Source organism: Dromiciops gliroides, chromosome X (genome assembly GCF_019393635.1).
Source record: "Dromiciops gliroides isolate mDroGli1 chromosome X, mDroGli1.pri, whole genome shotgun sequence".
Classification (NCBI taxonomy): Eukaryota; Metazoa; Chordata; class Mammalia; order Microbiotheria; family Microbiotheriidae; genus Dromiciops; species Dromiciops gliroides.
In genome coordinates, this window is record NC_057867.1 from 2105233 (window position 1) to 2114812 (window position 9580).

The 9580-nt window shown below is 43.6% G+C and overlaps 1 long non-coding RNA gene across 1 annotated transcript; it reads left to right on the forward strand.

Annotated features, from left to right (window-relative positions):
• Nucleotides 1-511: 511 nt before the first annotated feature.
• On the forward strand, nt 512-7129 carry LOC122734046. The gene is made up of 3 exons (XR_006353984.1): nt 512-645; nt 4562-4792; nt 6287-7129. It is a non-coding gene; the product is annotated as an uncharacterized LOC122734046 (long non-coding RNA).
• Nucleotides 7130-9580: the final 2451 nt, after the last annotated feature.

A 9580-nucleotide genomic window follows, 5' to 3' on the forward strand; every position in this document is an offset into this window, starting at 1 on the left:
TTTCTCATAGTTTCACAAGATAAGTTGTTTTATGTAACAAGCAAAAGTACATAAAGAAAGCTTGGGAATCTCCGGAGGGGAGAGTTTGGGAGATCTACATTGATAACCACAATTTATGGAGAATTGACTGAGCCTCACCTATTCGGCCATTCCCCGGTCAATGAATTGCCTGGGGCTGACCGATCTTTGTCAATTCCAGAATCTGGATTGGTTTTGTGGATCTCCCCCAAACGATCCCCTCCCAAAGATTCCCAAGCTTACTTCCCGGACTTTAAATTATTATGTAAAAAGATTCATTTACATGAAGTAGTTTTATCGGTGAGAAACTTACTTTTTCCCAGGGCAGTCTCATAGCTCCCTCTGTTCTCTTACTCCTTTGAAACCCTGTCTTCAGTCCCCATCTTTGGATATTCCTAGCAATCTGCTTTGTGATACTCCGAGTTACAGCTCCTCTGCCCAGATTAAAGACCTTAAATCTCCTATATTTATTGTTTCATTAATTTTCAGGTTGACATATTGGGAGCTCCTCTGGGATTTGAAGATTCCGTGTCCAGCCAGCCACCGTTTTTGACCTCCAGATGCTTGGTGTGAGAAGGAATCTTTTTGTGTTCCAGTCTGGACTCAAAATTCGGAGGCTCAGCCAGGGTAAGGGTCTCTCAAATTCAGAACTCGAACTCGCATCCTTTTTGCTTGAGTTCCTAAAAGCTCTTTGATCAGGGGTCTGGTTATGTCCATGGATAACTTGGTCATTTGGGTCTGTGAGGAAATGGGGTCTAGTCTCCTCTCAATAAGGATATAACAGTTACCATTCAAATTACATTTCTCTGGGCTTGTTTGAGGACAGAGGTCTCAGTCCCTCTCCTTCCCCTCCAGCAAACAAGATCACATGGTTCAAGGAACCCTGAGCTGGTCTCAATTAGGTCCTCTCCTGGACTATGTCCATATAAGGGAAGATTGAAGAAATGTCCCTGTGTCACCTCCCCCATTGGCTAAGAACCCAAAGAATAATTATGGAAATTAGGGTTAGGAATTCTGGTTTCTGGTTAGCTAGTTTTTGCAGATAGATTGTAACCCTTGAGTAATGGACCAAGGACTAGGGGTTAAAACAGGGCCCTTGAGCCCCCACTCTTTGTACCCACCAGCTGCACACTGGGTGACCATTCTCGTGAGAATGACAATAAATGAGCCTTTGCCACATCACCACCGGCTGAATTCCCTCTCAATTCTGTTCTGACAGATCCCCCAAAATGGGATCGCTGCAGCTTGGATTTTGTTTTTATGGATCACATGTGGCTACTCTGGCAGGTCCCAAAAGGAAGGCTGCAGGGTTCTGTTTTCAAATCACATACTATATGACTGCAAGTATTTTGAAAGTTAGCAGAATTTAAGTCTGACCCACAACACTGGCCACAGTGGGCTTTCCTTTTTGAGTTTACTCTTGATTCTAACAGCCCCAAACCTCGGTTTTTAGTGGGACTTTTTTCCCCTCTTTTCAATGGCATTTTGTTTTTGTTTTTTGTTTTTTTGCGGGGCAATGGGGGTTAAGTGACTTGCCCAGGGTCACACAGCTAGTAAGTGTCAAGTGTCTGAGGCCGGATTTGAACTCAGGTCCTCCTGAATCCAGGGCCGGTGCTCTATCCACTGCGCCACCTAGCTGCCCCTTCAATGGCATTTTGAATCAACTAAGTGGGAATCTGAATCTGAACCCTCCTCCCATCCAGAAAATAGAGACTCAAAAAAAGGAGGAAAATAGGATTTTTGTCCCTAAGAAAAAAGTCTCTAAATTTAATTTTTTTTAAAAAAGGGAAAAAAGAGGCCAATTGATCTGGCTCAAATTAATGGGTCTTTGAGGATATCGAGAAGGACTTAATTTGTGCATGCTAAATTATCTTAAGAAACTTTTATCATTACTATTTATTGTTTTGGTGTCTGTCCTTGTAAAGCATTATTTGTGTTAAAATGTTCTGTGAGTGTGTGTGTGTCCCTTGCTATCCAAGCTAAGTCCCTTATTGAGTTAGCAATCCTCTTTGCCACTCAATGCAGAGTTGTCAGAAAGGTCATTAACATAGAGGGGAAGTTAGACGGCTGACTACAGCTTGATTTTATTTTTTTTTACCAGTTTTTAAGAAATTCGTTAAAACTTTAATTGGGGGGCAGCCAGGTGGCGAAGTGGATAGAGCACCGGCCCTGGCGTCAGGAGGACCTGAGTTCAAATCCGGCCTCAGACACTTGACACGTACTAGCTGTGTGACCCTGGGCAAGTCACTTAACCCTCAGTGCCCCTAAAAAAACAAAAACAACAACAAAAAACTTTAATTGGGAATTGATCTCTAATATTAGATATTTTAAATCCAAGTTTTTATGGACCCAAAAATTAAGATTAATCAGTTTCTATTTAAATATGGAGAACTATCTGGTTTCTCTGTCACCAGTGTTTATCACCATGTAAAAATGAATTTATTGATAATAATGGCCTCATATTGAAATGCTAGTAGATGGCCTTTAGATAATTTGAGAAATTTACCATTTGCGAATAGTTCCAGTTATAATTGAATTATTTTGAGTAAAATATGTCTTCTAATAAGATGTGTGGTGGTTTGGTTTTTTTAAGTCAGGTGTTATTGTGATATTTGCATCAAGACAAAGTTTAAAATTTCATGGATCTGTAAATTTGTTAGTTGCATGATCGTAAAACAAGTTACTGGGGCAGCTAAGTGGCACAGTGGATAAAGCACTGACCCTGGATTCAGGAGGACCTGGGCTCAAATCCAGCCTCAGACACTTGACACTTACTAGCTGTGTGACCCTGGGCAAGTCACTTAACCCCAATTGCCCTGCAAAAAAACCCAAACAAACAAACAAAAAAAAAGGAAAGGAAAACAAGTTACTTCAGTTTACCAATCTGTAATGTGAATATTTGACAATTATAGAGTATTTGGGGTTATAAATCGTTACAGATGGAACTGTTAAAAGAATCTCAAGTACTTGAAACAATTTAGAAATATGGCATTACTGTGAATTCACAAAGAAGTGATCTCAAAGTCAGGCACACCTGGGTTCAAGTTTCCCCTCTGGGATACTCCTTACCTGGGTATAATGAATGTATGACCCTGGGAAAAATCACTTGGCTTCTAGGTGTTTCTAGAAAGTCACAGTGGGGAATGCATCTTTTGACATTTTCATTAGAAATTAACTGTAACAGTAATCATGGTGGGGGGGAGAAACGATACTTCATTAAGGTTGGTTCTGATTAGCCACACTTGGTATTAAAATTCAGTTTGCCTGAATACCATAATTAATAGTAACATAGGGCAATATTTAAAAAGTAGATGAATGCTAGGCAAGTTTGTAATCCTGGAAATGAAAGAGAATATTAAGACCCTGGGCAAGTCACTTAACCCTCATTGCCCCGCAAAAAAAGAATATTAAGGGAAGGGAAAAAAAGGTTAAAACAGCATAAATATTTTAACAAAAGCACCAAATACCAGTAAAAACAAATTCCAGTGAAATATCCTATTATGAAATAAAACTTAAGCATCTATCAATGAAAAGTTAAACATACAAAGCCATCATAACATTTGAATGCTAGGGGTATGAAAACTTGAAATACCTATGAAGCTTGAAAAGAAAAAAAAAGTAAAAGTTTAACAAAGTTGTTTTTAACTATCATACCATTATTAGTGTAATATTTCAATAGTATCTCACTGGTCTGACTTTAGATTAAGAAACTGCTTAACAGAGCTATTGAGAGAAACTATGAAACAGCACCACAGCTAAATGGAACAAGTTTCTTTGGCATATTAGGGAAATCTCCAGTTTTCAGAATTTTAAAATTTGTTCTTGGAGATCTTCTCAGGGGCAGGGGGGGGCCTGAAATAAAGTAAATAATTATAATACAATCATGATCCTGAGTGTGGTTACCTAGCTGCCCCTTGACTTTACTTTTACCTAGCGGGCCTGCAGTACACTTGGACTGTTCTGCCTCAGAGAGCCCCTCCTATTTTTACCAAATTTTGAAAGCAGACCTCAATAACCTTAAGTTTCCTTTATAAGGTGGCATCTAGGTGGCACAGTGGATAAAGCACCGGCCCTGGATTCAAGAGAACCCGAATTCAAATCGGGCTTCAGACACTTGATACTTCCTAGCTGTGTGACCTTGGGCAAGTCATATAACCCTCATTGCCGGGCTCCCCTGCCCCCCCCAAAAAAAAAAGTAGCTATGAAATTTCCTTTATGCTCCACCCTCTCCAGTATGTAGATGATTTACTCCTTTGCTCCCTGGATTTAAAAAAAGCCTTCAAAAGCTGATTCCATTTTTCTCACCTCCTTCCTCAAAAAGGCCATAAATTATCTTGTTCTCAGGTTTTAAGTTTTTAGGACATCTGATATCAGCCAATAGTCTCTGTCTGGCAGGATTAGAAATCTCTCTACCATGCAAACCTAATGTAACTATCTCCAGGGGTAGAGCTCTCAACCCAGCCACTTTCCTCCCTGACAAAGGATGGGAACCCTGACCACACTCAGGATCATGATTGTATTATAATTATTTACTTTATTTCAGGCCCCGCCCCCTGCCCCTGAGAAGATCTCCAAGAAACAGATAGAAAACCCAGATTATTCCTGATACACTGGTGGTTTCTGCCTCCTAAATGATGCTGGGTATGCTGTGACCACCACTGAGGAAGTCATTGACCGATTCCTCAGGACAACAGGCCAAATTGGAAGCCCTGGCTCGAGCTTGTGAATTCATTAGCAAAAGGAAAACTAGGGAACATTTTTACATGGGCAGCAGGTATGTGTTTGGGGTGGTACATGATTTGGGGTGTTATGGATATCACGGTTCCTGACAGTCCTCTGGCATTCCCAGAAGTCTAGAGATTGCCCCTTTGTTGCTTGCAGCAGTGATTGTTATTAAAATTCCAGGATACTCCCATGAAGATTCTTCCCATGCCCCGGGTAAAGCCCTTGCTGACCTGCATACCAAACAGGCTGCTCAGAAAACCCTAAATCCCTATTAGTCTGTCTTCCTTTACATCTGCTGGGCCTGGTCCCAAATGAAGACTGAGCCCAGCAGAGCTCTCTGTAATCCAAGAGACCATGTCCTGTCCCATCCAATACAGGTTAAGACTGGAAGGGTGCAAAAAGGCTAAACTCTGGGCTCTGCTACGGGCCAACTGGATGCCCAGTCCTCCCAACCTATGATAGAATACCTGCAAGTTACTGGAGTCCTGACTTCAAATACTGAAATGAGCTGTACATGATGTTTATCTACCATGTGAGATCTGGCCTAAATATAATGTAAGCAAAACCCTAAAACTTCCCCCCTGGGATATTCTTCCCTCTCCCTGGGGCCCCTTCTCCAGTCAGAAATAAAAATACTGGAGTTTCTCTTTTGGTGAACATCTGAGGGCTTTATTACATTCCTGCAAGAATGGGCACACACCCTAGAAGAGTGGCTTTTTATCCCTAAATCTAATGCAAAGTCCCTCCCTTCTTCCTCATTGGGTGAGGACAAACAGATGCACATTCTTCCCGAAATATCTCTACCTATTTCCCCCCAAAATGCCCCCCTCCCTGTTCAAGCATCCCAAATTAACCAGAGTACAGGCCTCAGGGCCACCTTCTGTAATCAACTTGTAGCTTCCTGAAAGACCCCTTTCTCGCCTCAAGGCCCCCTTCTTGGAAGACTCCCTCCCACTGTCTGACACTGGGTGAGATTAATATCCCTTTGTCTCTGAGACAGCATGATTCTGTTTCTAATTGTGATAAAAGCATTTTGTTTTGATTTCTCTCACACCCTCCTCCACTTATAAGTTTGTATTAGTTATGGTTTGCATGTTCTCCCACTGGGTAGAAGCCTCCCCTTGCAGCAGGTAAGCCACTGTGATCCATTATAGCCAAGTGCTTATTAGAAAGGATTTTCCCACCTGGGGAATCCCTAGAAGAAGTTCACAGTTATAGAGGTACTTCTTTTACTGGTTCAATTGTCTCCCGATTGTTAGCCTGGCCAGTACTTCAACACTCAGTGCTTACCACCCCCAATCCTTGGGTCTGGTAGAACTTATCAATGGGATCATTAAGGTTCAGCCATGGGATCTGCCATGGCCAAAAGTCCTGCCCTTGGTTCTTCGGAACCTCAGGGGGACCCATTTTGGTAAGTCTTCTTTCACCCTCTGAAATCCCTGTCACCAGGCATCATTCCCCCCTCAACACCAAGGCCTCCCTTCTGTTCTATTGCAAATGACTCATCCAAACTCTACATCACTTTGACCATCTTGTTTCTCAGTCATTTTCTAAGAACTTATACTGAAGTTGGAATCCAGAGAGTGGGTCTATTGGAAAAAGGCAAGGATTCCCTACTTCCTAGTCCCTACAGTCCTGCTCACCAACCCCTCTGCTGCAAAACTGAAGCTTGACAACTGGATACAATCTCTTACCTGAAGAGAAGCTCCAAATGGATTGCCCAGTAACCCGGAAAAAGAAGCAGACAACAGCAGGGTGGACCACTTTCCCAAGATACCGGCCGTGGCCTTAGAATCTTGTGCTTGTGCCCCAGCTTACATTAAACTTTTGCAAACTACATCCCTGTACCAGATACTGAATCCAGCTTAGTTGTTACTCTTACTGTATTATCTATTCCCATGAGCAAATTCCTTTTCAAAGTTGGTAAATGTGTATAAAATCAACCCCTTTATAAATTGAGTCAACTTTGACAAGGTAACTCTGGACCCTTGGTACTTTGGGCACTACTTTTTGGTCAGCGACAGAATTCCCGAATTCCTCTTGACCAAGAGGAAAAAACTATAACCACAATTTACTGAGGACCGATTCTCCATTCCTAGGCCAGTGAGTTGCCTGGGGCAGATGAATCTTTGTCAATTCCAGACTCTTGATTCATTTTATAGATCTCCCCTGTTAATAAGAACGTATGGACCACCTGGATTTGATGGAGATGCCTTATTATCCAAGAGAGTTTTATGAAACCCTGTATTAATAGGCGCAAAACGTCCTTCAACTCCAAACTGAAGCCAGATAGCTCGCAGATAAGTCCCTACCTGGTGACTTCTTTCCCCAGGATAGTAAATCCCTATCTTATGGGGACATCTGGGCGTCCTCATCCTTGCCAAACTCCTTTTTTGGGATCATATAATCTTATCATAGCATTTCTGTATTTCTTGTTTAAACTGCTTTGCATTAAATCCATTCTTGTTACAGTATTTGCTTTGGGGTTGATTTGTATCATGCTAATGAAACTGATAACACTCTATAACCAGTGAGCAAAGAAAGCTTATATACCCATAGAGAGAGGGAGTATTTGAGCTTCTTTTCAAGGGGTCTCCCCATGATTCATGCTTGCTTGTTCTTGGAACAAATAAACTGATACTATGTTTTTCCTGGCTGTCTCTGATCTATTTTTTTTTATGGAGGAGACATTAGGAAAATAATTTTTCTAATCTGTTGTTTTTTGTAAGAGACAGGTATAAAAACAAAAATTGACAGCCCCCCCAAACAAACTATCCCCTCCCAGAGGTTCCCAAGCTTACTTCCTGGACTTTAGGTTATTATGTAAAAAGATTCCTTTAGTTAAGTAGTTTCTGTGAGAAACTTGCTTTTCCCAAGGGCAGTCTCATAGTTCTCTGTTCTGTTACCCCATATAAACCCTGTCTTCAGTCCCCATCTTTGGATATTCCTAGCAATCTGCTTTGTAATACTCCGAGTTATAGCTCCTCTACCCCATTAAAGACCTTAAATCTCCTATATTGATTGTTTCATTAATTTTCAGGTTGACAACACAACCAGTAGCTAGAACTGAGAAAGTCTGGTCAGCCCCAGGCAATTCAATGGCCGGGCAATGGAAGCTAGGTGAGGATCAGTCGATTCTTACTAAATTGTTTGTCACTGATAAGATGCCCCATCCAGATCTATGGGACCTTGGCTCCAGGCCTCTGGCTCCTCTCTGAGTAGAACTTACAGACGCTGGTACGGCGAGCTCCGAGATGCCGGGAATCCGGATTAAGGGAGGGTCAATAGAGTTTAGCCTTGAGAACCGACTGGCATTCTGGGATTTGTAGTTCCCGGTTCTGTTTCCTATAACGCATACTATCTCTTATTCTGGCCCACGGGCCCTTGTCCTGGCCCCTTCCCCGAAGCGAGGTTATAGGCACCGAAAGGGCGAATTCTAGAGCTTCCTATAATCATGGGGGACCAGGAAAGGGAATCTAGTGAGGCGCTGAACGTCCAGTGGCATTCTGGGAAATGTAGTTCCGAGATTTAACTTTAATTAAGCGTCTAGTCTATGGGGCCCTCAAAGCTTCATGGTTGGATGCAAATATGACTGGAGGGGAGGGGTGATGAGAAATCGATTTTTGACCCTCGCGGGGCGCCGTAGGCCTAAGAAAAAATGTGTATCCTGGAGGCTTGTGTCTTACATTCAATTATATATCCTACCCTCCTCTGCGTGAGCCTTGGCTCCTGATCTCTGCCCCTTGGCCTCTGCCCCAGTACTGAGGAGAGCTTAGAGACGCTCCAGCGCGAGTTCTGGGGATGCCGGGAGTGGTGCATCAAGGGAGTGTCACCCGAGTTTGGCCTTGACAGCCGACTGGCATTCTGGGACTTGTAGCTCGGGGTTGTATTTCCTGTACCTCATGGTATCCCCCGTTCCGGCCCGCGAGCCCCGATCACCTTGCCCCGGCCGGGCTGTGGCCCCTCCCCCGAAGCGAGGTTACCGGCGCCCCAAGGGCGAGTTCTAGAGCTTCCTGGTGTAGGAAGACAGCTCAGCGCCGAGTGGGCCTGGTGACTCCGTACTTCCAGTACGTTCCCGGCGGCCTGTAGGAAAGGGCAGCTGTAGGCCCGGGTCATGGCGGGGCCGAGGGCGCTTAGGCTTCAGCAGCTGGACTTCTGGGCATTTTCCCGCTCTTATGATCGTTGTCTATAAAAGCCGCAACGCCCATCCCCACCCAGCAGCTGTCTGCCTTGGGTGCTCCAATAAATCCCTCTTTCCTCAGTTTCCCGAGTTTGCCTTGTTCACTGGGGCGAGGCCCTGACCAACTTTTTTTGCGACAATTTTGGGGACTTTGGTGGGAATGGGGCATGTCACCTGGGTGGCTCTCACTGACTCCCACAGCTGGCACCAGGCTTTTGTCCCATCTGGGGTGGGAGTAGACCCCCCCCTTCCCCCTCCCTCCACCAGAAGTCAGCCATGAAGTGATCAGAGAATCATACTCCCCAAACTCGGTAAGGAAAAGAACTAGATCCCCAAACCAAATTTTGACTCTTTCTAATTTATGCCTCATATGCAGAGAGCCTTATAAAAGATGGGCTTGGAGGCAGAGTGTGGGTGCAGCCCCTCCTTTGCTAGGGAATACCAGTATTCCTTTGTGATCTCTTCCTCACTTCCTTTGGCAAGCTGTGAAAGCTTGACACTAGGAAACCCTGTGGGTTTAGGGACTGGAAAATTGTGGGAAGCAAATTTGGCCAGATAAAAGAAGGGGCCTTGGATTAGTTAGGAGCACGTTAAAAACCAGATTTAAAGATGCCAAAAGTCTAGACGATTTGGGATTATTGGTGCTGTTGAAAGTGT